The sequence below is a fragment of the Hyla sarda genome, chromosome 1 (assembly GCF_029499605.1).
Source record: "Hyla sarda isolate aHylSar1 chromosome 1, aHylSar1.hap1, whole genome shotgun sequence".
Taxonomy (NCBI): Eukaryota; Metazoa; Chordata; class Amphibia; order Anura; family Hylidae; genus Hyla; species Hyla sarda.
Window position 1 is genome coordinate 557,605,317 of NC_079189.1, and position 20,300 is coordinate 557,625,616.

Genomic DNA, 20,300 nt, shown 5'->3' on the forward strand with positions numbered 1-20,300 from the left:
GCACTAAACACCTGCTCTGATGGCACACTACTGGCTGGCAAGGACAGTTTTTCCAGGGCAAACTCTGCTAGTTGCAGCCACAAATCAAGTTTGGCTGCCCAGAAGTCCAGCAGATCTTCAAGGTGTGTTGGCATGGTCATGTCAAGGTATGCCACCACCTGCTGGTTCAGGTCCTGCTCCAGGTCTACCTGCTGCTGATGTGTTGCTTCACTATGCGGATGAAGAAAGCTACTCATCAGTAACTGAAGACTCATGCTGCTGCTGCTGGAGCTGGTACTGCTTCTGCCACCCCACCCCTCCCCAGCAGCCATGGCAGTGGAAGGTGAGCGCAGAGGGCCCCCCGAGTCAGACCTGCGAGAGGATGGACGATGGCGCAGATAGGCATCGGCCAACTGACTACGTAGGATGTGTCTGTGCTGGTAGCGAGGGTCCAATAAGGTGGAGAGCCAGAAGTCATCCCGCTGCTAAATGGGGACAATTCGGCGGTCTCTATGCAAGCAAGTGAGCATGCATCTTGCCACTTGTGCAAGTAACTCGGAGAGACTCCCTGCCTTCATCTCTACTGCATACTGCCACTGTGTGTCTGGGTCCTCTGTCTCGCCTTCCTCATAACCCTCTAGCTCCTCTAGCTGCTCCTGCTCCTCCTCTCCTGTCAGATGACTAGACAAACCGCCCTTCTCACGAAACCTAAACTGTGCTCCACTGTGCCCCGCCTCCTCCTCCAGTTCAGCCCCTTCTAGCCTCATGTGGCAGTGAGATGTAGGCGCCATGTCTCCAGTGCCCTGACCAGCCATTGTTTCTGACACATGTTGTAGTAGATGAAGCAGTGGATAGACGTTGTTCATCCCATAATCCTGGTGACTGACTAATAATGTGGCTTCCTCAAAAGGCCTGAGCAAACGGCAGGTGTCATGTATGAGCTGCCACTGGTTGGCGTTGAAGTTACACAGGGGAGTCCCCCTATCCGCTTGGATCATCAAGAAATTGGTGATGGCTTTTCTCTGTTCGTATAGTCGGTCTAACATATGGAGGGTGGAATTCCAAAGTGTGGAAACATAGCAAATCAGACTATGTTGGGGGATGTCGTTCTGTGAACACGTGTGCCATGCAGGGCGCATGTCTCAGGCTTCCTTGTCGCAGCGCAGACAAGATGTTCTTCCTGTTGTTTGTCCCCATGGTTCCAATTTCCAGTTTTCATGGAGTAAGCCATGATTCGATTTCTTCATGAATGACTTTTAGCAGTTCCTCTCCTGTATGACTCCGTTCGCCAAAGCAAGCCATGTGAAGAACAGCGTGACACCGCCATGCCCTACACACATGGTATGCTGGAGGGGCACTGAGACTTGTCCGTGAAGTGGAGGCTGAGGACATCGGTGGAGGATGAGGAGGTGGAGTCGCACACTGTCACAGGACCCATGGCCAGAGAGCATGGAGGAGGAATCGGTGTGACCTGTCCAAGTTGCTGTTGTGGCTGCGCAGGAACCACATACACCCAGTGGGCTGTAAAGGACATGTATTTTCCCTGAGCGTAGTTATAGCTCCACATGTCGGCACTGCCGTGCACTTTGGTACACACCGAAAGGCTCAAGGACTGGCCCACCTTCTTTTCCACAAAATTGTGCAGGGCTAGTGCTGCCTTCTTTGCAAAGAAATGATGGCCTGGGTCTCTCCACCTCGGCTTGGCACAAGCCATCAGTTCTCTGAAAGGTGCAGAGTCCACCACTTGAAAAGGGAGGGACTGCTACACCAGCAACTTGGACAGGAGCACATTCAGCTTCTGCACCGTTGGATGAGTGGGCACATATTGTTGTCTCTTGGACATGACTTCAGCAACAGAAGATGTGTATGACACACAGCTCCCTTCGGCTGAGGTGGTGGTGCCTTGGCAGGCTGAAACAGGGAGTGGCATGCCACTGGGTGATGCAGCACACTGGACCACCACATCGCAGCCACAGTTCTTCCAGGCTATTTCATGGTGACGCTGCATATGTTGACGCAGGGCCGTGGTGCCAACATTGGGACCCTGGCCACACTTCATCTTCTGCGGACACATCTTGCATGTGGCCATGTTAACCTCCTCTGGATGCTTCATGAAAAACTGCCACACCGCCGAGTAGCTGATTTTTCCCACCAACAGACCACACTGCTTGACTTCTACTGCTGCAGGCTCCAGGAACCCCTGTTCCACTACCTCCTGGGAAGGTAGGCTGCCGAGAAGCAGGTGGGCATGTTTGGCTCCAGACTTTCCACTTCTGCCAACCATGCTACCACCTTGATGGCTCAGCTGCTGCCTCGTGGGAAACCTGCAACCCTCTTCTCCTGATCACGAGTTGTTTCTGTACGTCACTGATATCCTCCTAGTTCATCAACAGTGTCTGCTTCAGGAGCCTGAACGCTCGCAACACCCCCTCCCACGACACTCTCCTCATCCCTACTTGCCCACCTAGCGGAGGAAGCAACGGATGTCTCTTCCACTTCTTGGCCAGGCAGTAGCTGCTGACTGTCCTCTAGATCGTCCTCACTAAATAGCGGAGCTGAACCCACAGCATATGATACTTCTGTGGGGGAGGGAACGGCATAGGACAGAGGCAATGGGAGGACAGGGGCTGCTCCAAGGGTTGTGTCTGCGGAACCCACCGACTATTGCCTGGCGGTATCAGATGTCACTTGTGATTAAGTGTATGACCATGTTAACCAATCAATGACGGCTGATGGGTTGCTGGTCAAGACACAACCGCTAGCTGATACCGGGAGCTCAGGCCTTTCGCTGCGACTCCTGCTGACATTCGCCCCTAGTCTGCTGCGATCTCTGCCTGATGAATTTAGGCCTCTGCCACTCCTCTGTGCATGTCCTGGCATTTCTCTTCCTGACACACTTAGTGCGTATATGAGGGGAGTACAACACGCTTCACTACGCTTAAAACTGTATTTGTGTACAACACTAGCCGGTGTGTACTTTTGGCTGCCTTTTGCAGTATCTAGGCCCTTAAGACTTTAACAGGAACAAAATAGTACACCACTGAGATGTACGTATGTAGTATACACTTATGAGGGGAGGACAATGCGCTCCAGTACGCTTAAAACAGTATTTGTATACAACACCAGCAGGTGTGTACTTTTGGCTGGCCTTTCACAGTATCTAGGCCCTTAAGACTTCAACAGTAACAAAATTGTACACCATTTAGATGTACGTATGTGGTATGCACTTATGAGGGGAAGACTATGCATTCCAGTATGCTTAAAACAGTATTTGTCTACTACACCAGTAGGTGTGTACTTTTGGCTGACCTGTCACAGTATCTAGAGGCATCTACTAAGTACTGAAGTGACCTAGAGCCACTTGAGAAGGATGCCGCGGCCAGCTGACCTCCACTTCCACCATGATTCTACATCACGGTGTTGTGCCCGCAGCACAACAATCTCTGGTAAGCAGACTACACACCCATTGGGGGCACTTGCTTACCTAAAACCTTTTCTTATTCTATTTTACAGTATCTAGACCCTTAAGACTTTAACAGGAACAAAATAATACACCATTTAGATGTACGTATGTGGTATGCATTTATGAGGGGAGGACAATGCGGTGTAGTACTTTTAAAACAGTATGGTGTGTACAACACCAGCAGTACACACCAGTGCTGCTGCACACAGTCGCTGTGTACTACAACCAAAATTGCACTTTCTCTCTCAATTTCACTCCCTTCCCTATCAGTGCTTCTAGGCAGGATTTGGGCTTGAGGTGCAACACACTGCTCTCTGTAATAGAACACTGTAGTAAACTGGGAGATGAATCACTGCTGTAAAAATGCTTTTCTGTGCAACACACACTGCTGTCTGTCCCTCTCTATCTCTCTGCAATAAAAGGCTGAAGTGACTGGCCGCAAGATGGCTGACGAATATATAGGGCTGTGACTTAACAGGGGTGTCTGGCTGCTGATAGGCTGCATGCCGCATGTGATTCAGGGTCATCTTGCCTACTCTTGTTCCAGCCTTCCTAGGATTCCTTGCCGCATGTCCTCACATGTGGATCCGCCATTTTAGATGCCCTGGAGCCTGGACAGCACTAAATGGAGTTTAATGAAGCGATTCACGCAATCAAATCGCGGCGATATTCACATTAGTTGCAAACCAAATTTTTCTTGAATATTTGTAACAAATTTGGATTTGTCAGATTTTATTTGCTCATTCCTAATACTCATGCATAGTAACATAGTTTTTAAGGTTGAAAGTAAGAGTCCAGAGGATGGCAAAAAAAAAAAAAAGGAATAAATCCCTGGATTAACGTTCTATCCACATACATATACTGTAGTATCCATAACCTCTAAAGCTCTAATATTATATTTTTACAGAAAAACATCCAGGCCCCCCTTGAACTTGTTTATTGAGTCAGACATCACAAAGCCATGTGGCAGAGTTCCATAGTCTCACTGCTCTTACAGTAAATAATCCCCGTCTGTGATGATGGTGAAACCTTCTTTCCTCTAGATGTAGAGGATGCCCCTTGTCATGGTTACCGGTCTAGGCAATAAAAAGATCCCTAGAAAGATCTCTGTACTGTCCATTCATTTATTTGTACATTGTGATCAAATCGCCCCTAAGATGTATTTTCTCCCCAAACTAAATAACCCCAAACTTGTTTGGCCTCTGATTGGTGAGAGGGGAGAAAGTCACTGGAAGACATTTCACGTTAGATGGTTTGCCAGTTCCTCTGAGATCAGAAGGTTCACATATCTAATATTTATGGCCAGGTTTAAATTGCCAGCAAATCCACTGGGAAGTATCCAAAATCTTTGACCACCTGTAGAGAAGAGAAATGTAGACTGTACAGTAGAAGTAGATATAAGTGAAAAGCTCAGATGGAGAGATAGATGGAAGGAGAGCAGAGACCTCTATGCATGTGTGGTATGGTGTGGTGTGAGGTGCAGGGCACATGTTGTTACCCCAGGGGCAGATGAATTAACACCTTGTATTCGTGACGCCAGGGCGTGTTTTAGCCTATAACCACCCGAAGGTATACCGCCGGATCCTGGGGTAGGCACGGGGACAATGAAGACACAGACGCCAAGTTACGGAAAACGGTAGCTTTACTGAGGGTAGACAGTTGGAACAGTCTATGCAGTGCAGCCAATATCCCAAGGAGGTGACCAGTGACACAGAGACCTTGCAAGCTTGCTGGGACTTGAAGTTGGATGGGAGAATTTAGTGCTGGCCACGCTGGGTAGACAGATGACTTAACTGACTTGTTACTGACAGGACGGTGACTTTAGCTTAATTGTACTTGACTTGTGGATGCAGGGCTTGACTTGAGGCTTCCAATGCTCCGGACAAACACACTGAGACAGCTTAACTGCACTGGACGGCAGCACACAGAGCTCTAAGCTCCAAGAGAGGGAAAAAAGAGAGCTAGCTCCACCCAGGGCTTATATGGTGGAGACTAGCAGGGATTCCTTAGGTCACTCTTGGGGTCAGCTGGTCACTAGTATCTCCTGGGTAACAATCACATAGTATAACTTCTTAAAGGTACAATACACAGCATAATGCATAACATATTTACAATGGGGGAAACACTGCAGGGGGCCCTAGGGACACGAAGGGACACTGCCTGACAGAGCAGGAAAGGGAGGGGGTAACACCATCCCGTACTGGGCCACCACACATGCAAATGAAAACCAGGAGCACTTTGTTTTTTTGCTGAGAATCTCCAATTTTGCAGCTGAACAGGAAGTTCATAGAATGGTCTTTCCCGTTACTCGCTCCTAGGGGATACCATTAAATGGGTAGGTAAAGTTATTTTCTAGTCAGGCCAAGAGAGAGCCTCAGGATTAACAAGTTTATTGCTCAACATAGGGAAACACTTTAGTTTTAGTGGGACAAGATTTGGGATAAACATGCCTCCTCTTTTCACATACAATTATTCATGCCATTACTAACGCCCTGGGATGTCTTGTTCTTTCTGGTTTCTGTACCTTCTGCAACTTCAGACGCATTTTGGGAACATTTACAACAAAATGTTATTGCCGCATAGTTTAAAACCCTCTGTATTCGTGGTTATTTATTCTATCTAATTGACACTTTACTGTTTACTCTTCTGATGTCATTGTTTTCAGTGAGTCTTTGCTGCTACTGTATTTCCATTTGAGGTAGAGGGTGTGATGCAGGGCAGATGGAATTACCCAAGAGGCAGATGGCATTAACCATTTGTGTTTATGACAGGGTGGGGTTTATCCTCTATACCACCCGAAGGAAAACCGCTGGATCCTGGGCTAGGTACATATGACTCAGACGAAAAGTTACGGAACAACGGCAGCTTTACTGAGTCAGACAGGTGTAACAGTCTATAAGGCTTAGCTAGGCCCATGGAGGTGACCAGTGGCTTAGGGCTTGCTAGGACTTATAGTGGACTTGGATAATTTGGATGCAGACCACACTGACTTGATACAGGATGACTTGGACTGACTTGACTATGACTTTGACTGACTTCACCCCTTCTGTAGCTTACCAGGTTTTGACTTGACCTGTGGGACAATGGACTTGATCTTACTGCAACTCAACTAAGCAGGAAGAGAAAGAGAAGGGGCTCCATCCACGGCTTCTGAGGGGTCCCATAGATCACCCTTATGTCACTGTTACCTCACTGGGTTACAATCTCATGACAACAGGTTAATCACATGTCAACTGTTCATAAAGGCATAACACATTTTATATGCAATACACTATATAACACAGGCACTTATACATACATACAGAATATACATATTATACAGGTGCAGGGGGGGCCCAGGGGTCACTGTATGGAGGCTGACAGGACAGCATGGGTACAGGGGTGCAGCTCCTGAACTGGGCCACCACACATTTTCCTGTTGTAGGCCAGAAGGTATAGAAGCATTAAAGGACTTATCCAGGGATTAAATGTTACCCCTATCCACAGGATAGAGGATATCTAGCTGGTCGGTTGTGGTCCAACTACTGGGACCCCCACTGATCATGAGAAAAGAGGTCAACTTTCCACCAGTGAATGGAGCCACAGCATGCATGTTCATGCTCTGCCTCAGCATTATTCAGAAGTCCATAGAAAACCAGGCTGGTCCAACCACTGGGATCCCCCTCAATCTTCTGACAGGCACCACAGCTCTCCTCATGCACAAAACGACGGTGGTCGACAATCCCACTCCACGCATCTCTATGGGACAGCGGGAGATACACCACTCATTTATCTCTGGCTCTTCCATTGAGATGCATTGAGGGAGTGTGTTGACCTCTGCTCCATGTGTATGAGGAGAACAGGGCACCAGACAGGAGATCGCAGGGGGTCCAAAGTCCCCAAATTCACACCAAGATAGCCATTCAGATCCTATCCTTATCCAAAATTAATATAGAACTAAGATCTTTATTGTACTAAATAAGATACGTTGAAACACTAGTCAAAGGCTGTCAGGGCATGCTGGGAGTTGTAGTTTTGCAACAGCTGGAGGCACACTGGTTTGTAAACACTAGCATACACACATATAACAGGGACTACAACTCCCAGCATGTGTCATTCAGGAGTCCCCCTCCCCCTTCACACACAGAAATCATCCCCTGTCCGAGATTTATTCCCCTGCAGTCTATACATCCCCAGCCCATGCACTTTGTTATCCTCCCCTTCAGATAACACTTATCTTCTCTGTCTTCTTTCAGTGCAGACCTGCGTCCTCAGAAGTACGTCCTCTCTCTCCCCCTGCTCTGGCTTCTTTCTCTAATGCACACCTGCATCCTCCGGGAGGGGGAGATGAGGGGGCGTGGCTTCTTTCTGTAATGCAGACCTGCATCCTCCGGGAGGGGGAGATGAGGAGGCGTGGCTTCTTTCTGTAATGCAGACCTGCATCCTCCGGGAGGGGGAGATGAGGAGGCGTGGCTTCTTTCTGTAATGCAGACCTGCATCCTCCAGGAGGGGGAGATGAGTGGGCGTGGCCTCTTTCTCTCATGCAGACCTCCGTCTCCCTGGAGGGGGAGATGAGGGGGCGTGGCTTATTTCTCTCATGCAGTTCTGAAAGAACAGAGAAAAAAAAAGCCCTGACATGTTGTCAACAGCCTAATCCTAACATGGCCGACGTTGTGGACAACAGTAAGAGATCCAACACAGAACTACAGAACTTCCTGGCCCACAAACAGGTAAGAAAAAAGACAAATGCTACACAAACATATAATAAATGTCAATTGCAAAAAACATGAACATTAAAAGAAGATGCAATATAGCCAAAAATCTTAACCACCGGAGTACCCCTTTAACGTGTTATCCGCTATCCACAGCATAGGGGTAACATGTGGAGGTCTGACCCCCAGGGAGTTGTAGAGGGAAATTGCACCCCAGAATTAATGAAGTGCATTGTGCATGAGAGGCCAGAGCTGAGCTCAGCTTCCTAAACAATATAAAGAGTGCTGGCTGCACATGAGCAGTCTGCTAAGTTTATTCTGGGGGCATTAACCTCTCCGTTCAATGGATCGTATCCATTGGATAAGGGGTGAAATGGTGAGACAGAAATATTATTTTAAACCTAATCCCTACTTTAGTCTACAATTGTGTCCTGTGTTTGTGAAAGCATGGTTTAATTCATGAAGGAAATGAGCTAGAAATAGAAAGTTATTCTTTATAGGGGTACTCCGCCCCTAGACATCTTATCCCCTATCCAAAGGATAGGGGATAAGATGTCAGTACGCCGCGGTCCCGCTGCAGGGGACCCCTGGGATCCCCGCTGCGGCACTGTGCTATCATTACAGCACAGAGCGAGTTCGCTCTGTGCGTAATGACGGGCGATACAGGGGACGGAGCCCCGTCCCCTTAATGCAAGTCTATGGCAGGGGGCGTGACGACCAACACGCCCCCTCCCATAGACTTGTATTGAAAGGGGTGGGCCTTGACGTAACGAGGGGCGGAGCCGTGACATAACGATTACGTGCAGAGCGAGTTCCCTCTGTGCTGTAATGATAGCGCAGTGCCGCAGCGGGGATCCCGGGGCTCCCCAGCAGCGGCACCGCGGTGATCTGACATCTTATCCCCTATCCTTTGGATAGGGGATAAGATGTCTAGGGGTGGAGTACCCCTTTAAAGGAACACTTAACCTGTTCAGGACGTAGGGCATATGCATACTCCCTGCATCCCGAGTCCTTAAGGATGTAGGGTGTATGCATACGCCCGTGGGAATTCCGGTCCCCGCCACTAGCCGGTTGGGGACCAGACCGGGATGCCTGCTGAAATCATCAGCGGTGCAGTTAGGGAAGCGACGGTGGGACGGGGGAGGAAGGTGGCAGTAAAGCAAAATTTACTGCTGCCCTTCTAGTGGTTACCAAACTGCAACTCCCAGCATGCCCAGACAGCCAAAGGCTGTCTGAGCATGCTGGGAGTTGTAGTTTTGCAACATCTGGAGGTTCACAGTTTGGAGACCACTATTACAGTGGTGCCCAAACGGTAGCCCTCCAGATGTTGTCAAACTACAACTCTCAGCATGCCTAGACTGCTCAGGCATGTTGGGAGTTGTAGTTCTGTAACATCTGTCCCTTCAGGTTTTGAAATTTTCATGGACTTTTTTAAAATTGCTGCTCTACTTTGAAGCCCTGTAATTTTTTCAAAAAGTAAAAATATGTCCATTTTATGATGCCAACATAAAGTAGACATATTGTATTTGTGAATCAATATAACATGTATTTGGAATATCAATTTTCCTTACAAGCAGAGAGCTTCAAAGTTAGAAAAATGGTACATTTTCAAAATTTTCATGACATTTTGGGATTTTTCACCAAGAAAGGATGCAAGTAACAACGAAAATGTACCACTAACATAAAGTAGAATATGTCACGAAAAAACAATTAATGTTATTAATGCATACCGTGACAGTGGTCAGAATTGCGAAAAAGGGCTGCGTCCTTAAGGTGAAAATTAGCTGCGTCCTTAAGGGGGAAAAGGGGTACTCCGGTGGAATTTATTTTTTATTTTTTAAACAACAGGTGCAAGAAAGTTAAACAGATTTGTAAAATACTTCAATTAAAAAAATTTACTTATCAGCTGCTGTATACTACAGGGGAAGTTTTTCTCTTTTTGAATTTATTTTCTGTCTGACCACAGTGCTCTCTGCTGACACTTCTGTCCATGTCAGGAACTTTCCAGAGTAGAAGCAAATCCCCACAGCAAACCTACCCTGCTCTGGACTGTTCCAGGCATGGACAGAGGTTTCAGCAGAGAGCGCTGTGGTCAGACAGTAAAGAAATTCAAAAAGAAAATAACTTCCTCTGGAGCATACAGCAGCTGATAAGTACTGGAAGGATTAAGATTTTTTAATAGAAGTAATTTGCAAATCTGTTTAACTTTCTGGCACTAGTCCACCTGAGTAACCCTTTAAGGGCAAAACTGCTACACTGTGTTCTACCAAGTGGCACACCTAAAAGGGCATTCACCAGGCCGTTCTTTATGGGGGTTTCTTTAAGCAGAGCATTCCCTTAATCTCAGCTTCATATTTATCAGACGGAAATGATCCAGTTCATAGAACATTTATTACACTTGTATAGAACATTTTTCCTAGAATAATACTCATTGTCTTCGTAAATTCAGTCTTCACCTCTTTTACAGCAGGGTACCCTCCTCAGATATTCTGTGAAATGATGCAGAACAATGCTCTTCGATCCAAACACATGAAAAAAAAAAATCTTCATTAGCATTCATAGCCAAAGAGAAATCTAATAGTATAGTAATGAAAAGCAGATTGTTTACATAATAAAAGCTTTTGTTAACAAATATAAAAAAATATATTCTTTTCTGTATTTCAAGAGTTTGTCCATATTGTGTTACATGGTTCCAGTATTACTGGGTTATAATGAGTTCTAGATGCCAAAATACAGGGTGTTAACTATATATATATGTCAAAGACCAGTGTGAAAACTGTGGTGGAAGTAGAACATTGCAACATTACAATGAAAAACAGCTTCTGTTTTTAGAAACATCGGAACAGAATAACATTTCTGGTCTTGTGGATCATTAAAAGTATAGCAAAATTTGCCTGCATTGTTTGGAATTCCAAAAATAAAAAAGAAAGGCAATTGATTTTCAAAATGTGGCCACCAGACCAATCAGCAAATAGTTCCCAACACCTACACGCATGGGAAAATCTTCTGTTTTTAACCTAAGGCTGAGAATGAATGGTCGTCCATTCAATCATGTTATTACCAGGAGAAAAACTTGCGACAAATAGTCAAATAAACAATAAATTCTTCATTTGAAAGCATTTTAAGGCATTGCTCCATTAGCCCCTGAGGACGTCACATGTGTATCAGTGAAACATGTTTGGGGAAACTACTGCATGTTTTACTCTACAGCAAAATGTTTAGTAAAGAACTCTAAGGGGGATCTTATCATGGGCTGTGCCTTGCACATACCTAGGAGAAGACATACATTTTTTTAAGCAAAAAAATTTCGAGCTTTTCCCTAGTCTGAGCAGCACTAGCCAAGGGGATGGGAAGAGGGTGCAGCATTTTGCAATGGGGGTGTAACCTCTCCATGCAACTAAAGAGGTGTTATTCATACTTGAAATCTATGCCAGCTTAGATGCCCTGGGTTTATTGAGAGATAGATGCAGGCAGGATTACACATGTACTTTTGCACAGACTTGGTCTACGTCCTGATTGTGGGCATGCTGATGCTACCCTACTCCACATCATATGAGATTGTCCCTGCTCATTCTATTTTGGCAGGAGGTCTTAGCCAATCTACATAGGCTTTAGGGGATACAATTGCCTCTCCCTCCTAAATGTTGTGTGCTGGGCCTTATTGGTTGCACTGAAGAACCAGTGGGAACTAAGGTGGGCATTCTATGAATACTGTAGAAGCTTGTTGCCCAACATTGGATTTACCCCACACCCTCATTGTTCGCCTTGAGCAGGGCTGAAAATGTTTAAAATGTTAATATAATAATTAATAAAATAATAATTAATAAAAACAATCTGATTAAAAAATATATATATACATAAAACTTCTAAACATGGTCAAACACAAGACAACTCAACAAATTTTTTTTATATTACCAGGTAGCATGTGAGGGAAAACCCATTCAGACATTATATTTGAAGCCTCTACATCTGCAAAAGATCTGTGCATCAACAAAGACATGGGGGGAGATTTATCAAAACCTGTACAGAGGAAAACTTGCCCAGTTGCCCATAGCAACCAATCAGATCGCTTCTTTCATTTTTCACAGGCCTTCATAAAAATGAAAGAAGCAAGCTGATTGGTTGCTATGGGCAACTGGGCAAGTTTTCCTCTGCACTGGTTTTGATAAATCTCCCCCATGGTCTCAAATGGCAGGAGGTGCTCAACCCCAAATGCAGTTGTGCATTTATGCTGGAAGAGCAGATCCTGCCCTTGTGGTCTGTTGCTAGGGGAGGATCAGCTCCCTCAGCATAAATGCACAACTGCATTTATGGTTGAGCACCTCCTGCCATTTGAGACCATGTCTTTGTTGTTGCTTAAATTTTATACTTGGAAGTGTATAAACTCCACAATAATGCACCTTGATCTCTATTATAGGCAGCATTAAGGTCCACCTGTGAGTCCGGCAACATATCAGCCAACTTAGGTGGGGCTTATAGTCTGCCTCCCCCCTCCCATTGTATGTGTGCTCAGCCACACTGGAGGTAACTGGGAGCAGGCTGTGAGTCGGACCTAATGCTACTGTAATTGCCCACTGGCCCCTGGTTTTGCCCATATGGCACAGGTAGGTGTCACGATGCCGGCTGGCAGGAGGTGGATCCTCTGTGCCAGAGAGGGATAGCGAGGACCGTGCTAGTGGACCGGTTCTAAGACACTACAGGTTTTCACCAGAGCCCGCCGCAAAGCGGGATGGTCTTGCTGCGGCGGTAGTGACCAGGTCGTATCCACTAGCAACGGCTCACCTCTCTGGCTGCTGAAGATAGGCGAGGTACAAGGGAGTAGGCAGAAGCAAAGTCGGACGTAGCAGAAGGTCGGGGGCAGGCGGCAAGGTTCGTAGTCAGGGGAGATAGCAAAGTTCTGGTACACAGGGTATAAACACACAAAAACGCTTTCACTAGGCTCTAGGGCAACAAGATCCGGCAAGGAAGTGCAAGGGAGGAGACTAGATATAGCCAGGAAACAGATGGGAACCAATTAAGCTAATTGGGCCAGGCACCAATCATTGGTGCACTGGCCCTTTAAGTCTCAGGGAGCTGGCGCGCGCGCGCCCTAGAGAGCGGAGCCGCGCGCGCCAGCACATGACCGCAGGAGACGGGAACGGGTAAGTGACCTGGGATGCGATTCGCGAGCGGGCGCGTCCCGCTGTGCGAATCGCATCCCCAACGGCCATGACAGGGCAGCGCTCCCGGTCAGCGCTGACCGGGGAGCTGCAGGGAGAAAGGCGCCGTGAGCGCTCCGGGGAGGAGCGGGGACCCGGAGCGCTAGGCGTAACAGTACCCCCCCCCTTAGGTCTCCCCTTCTCTTTATCGGGTAACTGCCTCCCCTGGGATGAGGACACCGGGAAAGGAAGGAGGGATTCCTCAACGGCAGGCAGAACCGCAGGAGTAGGAATGGGGAGAGAGGGCAGAGGGCGAGACCTGGCACGGGGCAGTGTGACACCAGGACGGGGGCCATGGGGTGGCACAGAGGCTTGCCTGACGGGACTGGGAGGGGGGGAGGGGCATTTCCTGTGGCAGGCAGAGTCCTTAATGACCTTAGGGGGACCGGAAACAGGAGGAACCACAGGGTCACGGCAGGGAGTACTGGGAACCGGTTTTAGACAGTTCTTGGAACAAGAGGACCCCCAACTCCTGATCTCCCCAGTGGACCAATCCAGGGTAGGGGAATGAAGTTGAAGCCAGGGAAGTCCAAGGAGAATTTCCGAGGTGCAATTGGGGAGGACCAAAAGTTCAATCCTCTCATGATGAGATCCGATGCTCATAAGAAGGGGCTCCGTGCGGAAACGTATGGTGCAATCCAACTTGGCTCCGTTGACCGCGGAAACGTGGAGTGGCTTGACAAGACGGGTCACCGGAATGCGAAATTTATTCACTAGGGACTCTCGAATAAAATTTCCAGAAGCTCCAGAGTCCAGGCAGGCCACGGCTGAGAGAGAAGAGCTGGCTGAAGCAGAAATCCGCACGGGTACCGTGAGACGTGGAGGAGCAGACTTGGAACCAAGAGACGCCACACCCACGTGAGCTGGGTGCGTGCGTGCGTTTCCCAGGCGTGGAGGACGGATAGGGCAATCCACCAAGAAATGCTCGGTACTGGCACAGTACAGACAAAGATTCTCTTCCTTACGGCGATTCCTCTCTTCCTGGGTCAGGCGAGACTTATCCACTTGCATGGCCTCCTCGGCGGGAGGCCCAGGCGTAGATTGCAACGGATACTGTGGGAGAGGTGCCCAGAGATCTAAGTCTTTTTCCTGGCGGAGCTCTTGGTGTCGCTCAGAAAAACGCATGTCAATGCGGGTAGCTAGATGGATGAGTTCTTGCAGATTGGCAGGAATCTCTCGTGCGGCCAGCACATCCTTGATGCGACTGGATAGGCCTTTTTTGAAGGTCGCGCAGAGTGCCTCATTATTCCAGGATAATTCTGAAGCAAGGGTACGGAACTGTACGGCATACTCGCCAACGGAAGAATTACCCTGGACCAGGTTCAACAGGGCAGTCTCAGCAGAAGAGGCTCGGGCAGGTTCCTCAAAGACACTTCGGATTTCCGAGAAGAAGGAGTGTACGGAGGCAGTGACGGGGTCATTGCGGTCCCAGAGCGGTGTGGCCCAAGACAGAGCTTTTCCAGACAGAAGGCTGACTACGAAAGCCACCTTAGACCTTTCAGTGGGAAACAGGTCCGACATCATCTCCAGGTGCAATGAACATTGCGAAAGAAAGCCACGGCAAAACTTAGAGTCCCCATTAAATTTGTCCGGCAAGGACAGGTGGAGGCTAGGAGTGGCCACTCGCAGCGGAGGAGGTGCAGGAGCTGGCGAAGGAGATGATTGCTGAAGAAGTTGCGAATGTTGGCGCACAATGGTGGACACTTCCGACAGCTGGTGGGTTAGATGGGCGATCTGTCGGGCGATATCAGAGACAACTGGCAGGGGAACCTCAGCGGGATCCATGGCCGGATCTACTGTCACGATGCCGGCTGGCAGGAGGTGGATCCTCTGTGCCAGAGAGGGATAGCGAGGACCGTGCTAGTGGACCGGTTCTAAGACACTACAGGTTTTCACCAGAGCCCGCCGCAAAGCGGGATGGTCTTGCTGCGGCGGTAGTGACCAGGTCGTATCCACTAGCAACGGCTCACCTCTCTGGCTGCTGAAGATAGGCGAGGTACAAGGGAGTAGGCAGAAGCAAAGTCGGACGTAGCAGAAGGTCGGGGGCAGGCGGCAAGGTTCGTAGTCAGGGGAGATAGCAAAGTTCTGGTACACAGGGTATAAACACACAAAAACGCTTTCACTAGGCTCTAGGGCAACAAGATCCGGCAAGGAAGTGCAAGGGAGGAGACTAGATATAGCCAGGAAACAGATGGGAACCAATTAAGCTAATTGGGCCAGGCACCAATCATTGGTGCACTGGCCCTTTAAGTCTCAGGGAGCTGGCGCGCGCGCGCCCTAGAGAGCGGAGCCGCGCGCGCCAGCACATGACCGCAGGAGACGGGAACGGGTAAGTGACCTGGGATGCGATTCGCGAGCGGGCGCGTCCCGCTGTGCGAATCGCATCCCCAACGGCCATGACAGGGCAGCGCTCCCGGTCAGCGCTGACCGGGGAGCTGCAGGGAGAAAGGCGCCGTGAGCGCTCCGGGGAGGAGCGGGGACCCGGAGCGCTAGGCGTAACAGTAGGTTTAGTGTTAGGTCCCGTGCCACTTGAGAAACCTTGGCGTTGGTGTGCGGGCTCAGGTATGTCCTTCATATAGGGATATACTGGCTAATGTCTCAATTTTAACATTAGTTTTGAGGGTTAGCTAAAGTCATTGTTCACATCTACCACAGTAGTGCACCTAAATTCCTGTATTATTGTACAGGTCTGTTCATGAAGGGGGCTCATTGCTAATTCTATTAGATCTATAGTAAGATGGTACTTGTGCACTGGTGAGGATTATGGACAAGAGGTCTATATAGTGTTTGCTGTTGTTGATGTCCACCCCTGAATTCCACATTTTAGTTAAAATGATCTCTTTAGATTCATTAAAACTGGGTAAATGAACTTATTTGGGACCCTCATCATTTTCCTAAAAGCTCTGTAATCCAGAAGGTCCACTATACAGATGCTGTATCTTAAAGGCCAACCATGACTTTTATCTCTTCTTAAAGGGGTATTCCGGCCAAAGATATCTTATCCCCTATCCAAAGGATAGGGGATAAGATGTCTGATCGCGGCTGCCGCTGGGACTCCCAGCAATCTTCGTGCAGCACCCGCATTCTATCCAGGGCTGCTGCTCCAGTCTCGGAAACCTCTGTGTTTCCGGAACTGGAGATGTGACATCACACCACGCCCCACCCCCTCCCTTCCTTTCTATAGACATAAATGGAGGGGGTGTGGCATGACCTTATGTCTCCAGTCCCAGAAACACAGAGCTTTCCAAGACTGAAGCAAAAAACGAAAGTGCAAAAATGGAAAAACCCTCGTATCCAAGGGGTTTAAAAGTCGCATATGTATTCCAGGTCCAACCTGGCTTTCAGAAAGTGCATACATCCACAGAAAAGTATGCACAGCCAGCCAGACAAAACATGATGTGAAGGGGGCCTTTTCTATTTTCTCCTACCTCATTGCCCATACAGAGTTGTTGTGAACCACAAGCTTGAGACCCCAGTAGAGCTTTATGAAGCAAAGCTACTACATGAATGTTAATGTTAATTATATAAAAAATGTATTATATAACTAATAACTCTATTAATTTTAAGGTTGAAAATACACACTGCACACCTTGTTAATTTTAGGACACGCACACCCTGGCATACCCACTACATTTTAAAATTAATGTTGTGTTAAAATAGAATGAGGCACAAAATAATTGTGTAAGAATTTTTACAGACTACGTAAATAACCCATATGTGGCACTAAAAACGTACCAAGCCATTTTTTTTGTGGCTTCACTATTGTTTATGTGCCTGTTGGTGCTGCGCTGTCTGCCTTCCTGACATAAACTCCTATGTGGCGGAGTGGAGTGCTGGCTGTGGAAGAAGGGAGAGACTACAAATGTGCAACACAAAAAGAGAAACACAGCCGCACATCCACCATTTGTAATTTGATCTACTTGCTTCTCAGCATAATTTCAAAAACTAACAGGTTGTTAGTATACATTTTGATCAAAAAGTACAAGCCCACTCGCCACGTCAAGGCCACCTCATTAGAGTGGGTCCCTAACCTGACACTGGTGTAGCGCCCGGCGGCGACCACTGCCTCCGAGACCCCATGCCCAACAGGGGGAGCGACCCAGTGGCCAGGCAGCCCCACTACTGCCCAACCAAGCCCCTGGCTCTGGGCCACTCCACCCCATAGACAAAGCATCACAGAAACAATGGCCGCCACAGAGAGCCACACCAGCATGGTCGTGCAGTAGTGGGCAGCAGTGGGGCTGCCTGGCCACTGGGTCCCTCCCCCTGTTGGGCATGGGGTCTCGGAGGCAGTGGTCGCCACCGGGGGCTACGCCAGTGTCAGGTTAGGGACCCACTCTAATGAGGTGGCCTTGACCTGGCGAGTGGGCATGTACTTTTTGATCAAAATGTATACTAACAACCTGTTAGTTTTTGAAATTATGCTGAGAAGCAAGTAGATCAAATTACAAATGGTGGATGTGCGGCTGTGTTTCTCTCTTTGTGTTGTAATTTACAAATCTGTTGAACTTTCTGACACCAGTTGATTTAATAGAAACTGTTTTCCAGTGGAGTACCCCTATAATAGGCCTGCCAGGAACACATCAGGCTATACATCAGCGTCCCTTTTTGACAGGTTGCCAACAAATTGCCGATGTGTAAACAAAAGACAAAACATGATGTGAAGGGGGCCTTTTCTATTTTCTCCTACCTCATTGCCCATACAGAGTTGTTGTGAACCACAAGCTTGAGACCCCAGTAGAGCTTTATCTTGTGGGACACCAGCAAAACTATTAATGGGGAGAGGGTTTCATGCAGGGTTTGCCTACTCTTACATGTGATTGTATTAGTCTTTAAAAACATAAAATAACTACTTACAATTTATTGCTCTCCTGTTTGTGAACATGTTTCTTACAGTACATATCACTATAGGGACCAGAAGGTATCAATGTGAGTTCGGCCGATGAGTTGCTATGATGTTGAATTGGAAACAACTGTAGAAAACACTTTTCTTGGCCCGATGGATTAATTGAGTTTAGTGGTTCTTGGAGATATGACGTGACCTCCAAAGAAGATCCTAGCCCAGAATAATCCTGCCTTATTTTATTGGTCTATCAGTCATACTGAAGTCATGCCATATTATTGTAAGCTACAAAGGGGAGAAAGGCTGATGTAATCTCTGTTAATGCTGCTTAATCTAATGATTACTACTCGGTAATGCTGCTTATGGAGCTCTCTTTATAAATCAATGCTACACTGACTATTTTACATTAAAGTAGGCCTGTCATGGACACATCAAATAGTGCAGGATGAGTAAACGTCTATATGCAAGTTAAAGTCATCAGCATAGATGCCATTAATGGGGATATGCCAAGAACCTCGCTAGACACAGCACAACATTTTAACCCTATGTCTACACAATGCATCTTAGATATGGAGCGTGGTGCATGTGTATGGTTTGCTGCCCGAAGGTACATGATGGAGATAGACTCATACACCCTTCAGGTCTCAGGGGCCACAGCAATACATGTACACCAGACATAGGTTGCGGTTTTCTTTGGCCCTTAGTGTGGAACATTATAACATCCACAGCACACAGTCTTAAGATCTAGACCAAGGTGATAGTCTCTCTGATTCACAGAAGAACAGAAGGAGCACTCACTTGAACTCCAAAGCTTATGGGCTTTCTAGACTCATCTCAGGGGACTCTGTCCTATGTATACCAGCAATGCATCTTTCTTGTTCCTTGGCCACAATATGTCTCTCCTGGTTTATTGGCTTATTATGCGTCTGAGTTTCTCACGCCTGATGAAACTTCTGCCACCCCTCGACCCTGTCTGTCACACACCGGCAGCAGTAAAATTATTTTCCTAAAACCAAATGTAGATATGATGCAAGGAGAGAAGGCACAATTGTTAGTTATTTTAATTAGGAAACCCCACAATGGTGACCCCTATACTCTTGCAAATAAACAGATAATGCCATCTGTTTGCCCATACTTTACTTTGATATGGCTTCTGCATATTACTTGAACTTAAAGTGACCGATTGTGGATTGGTTGACCTTCTGTCCGTTCCATTGTATCCTGGTTCTGTCTGGTCTTTGTTACCTAGCCCTTGGCTTGTTCCTGGATTTCTGGCCCATCTTTCTTCCTTCACCAGAACATTTCAATATTGACCTGCTTTTTGTCAATGCCTACTGTATAGCCTGTACTTTTAGTTTTTTCCCAAACCAGGTTCCACCTCTTCACTGAAGTAGCTTATGATGCAGAATGTTCTTACATAACTCTATATGACAAAGCATGAAAACCCGTTGAATAGCTAGAACCAGGGGCATAGCTATAGAAGTAACAGTGGCACAGGGGCCCTGGTGCCTAAGCGTGTCACAAAACACATCTGCCCCATAAGAGACCAGTATCATAATTGGCATTTGGGGCCCTGTTGCAGATTTTGCATTGGGAGCCAGAAACTACAAGCTACGCCTCTGACTAGAACTTTTATATTATTTTAGGCACAACGGGGGAGATTTATCATAACCTCTCCAGAGGAAAAGTTGCCTAGTTGCCCATAGCAACCAATCAGATTACTTCTTTCATTTTTTACAAGGCCTCTGCAAAATGAAAGAAGCGATCTGATTGGTTGCTATGGGCAACTGGGCAATTTTTCCTTTGCACAGGTTTTGATAAATCTTCCCCAACATCTCTATAAAATAGCTTTTAATCTTTATGAATGTATTTTTTTAATTTATTTATTTAATCATTTTTTTTACTGGAGGGGGAGCAAAAAAAAAAAAAATGAGTACATTTCTACATTTTGCTACTCAGGAAATTTTTATTTTATGCTACTGTTCTTTTTTTTATGATTTAATTTAACAAGTTACACATATACCTCTCTATACACACTAGCTTAACTTGTCATGGTATGTCCTAAAAGCCATTTACAAGTAACATCTGTCAGTTCACACGTATTTCTATTTTACATCTGTAATTAT

General features: G+C 47.1%; 1 long non-coding RNA gene across 2 annotated transcripts; it reads right to left on the bottom strand.

Annotated features, from left to right (window-relative positions):
• Nucleotides 1-5,077: 5,077 nt before the first annotated feature.
• On the bottom strand, nt 5,078-19,834 carry LOC130293425 (uncharacterized). Of its 2 annotated transcripts, XR_008848205.1 has the most exons (4): nt 19,310-19,834; nt 18,973-19,180; nt 10,590-10,647; nt 5,078-8,026 (listed from the first exon to the last, which is right to left on the bottom strand). It is a non-coding gene; the product is annotated as an uncharacterized LOC130293425 (long non-coding RNA). The 2 variants fall into 2 exon arrangements; XR_008848204.1 differs by lacking the exons at nt 18,973-19,180; nt 19,310-19,834 and adding an exon at nt 12,049-12,171.
• Nucleotides 19,835-20,300: the final 466 nt, after the last annotated feature.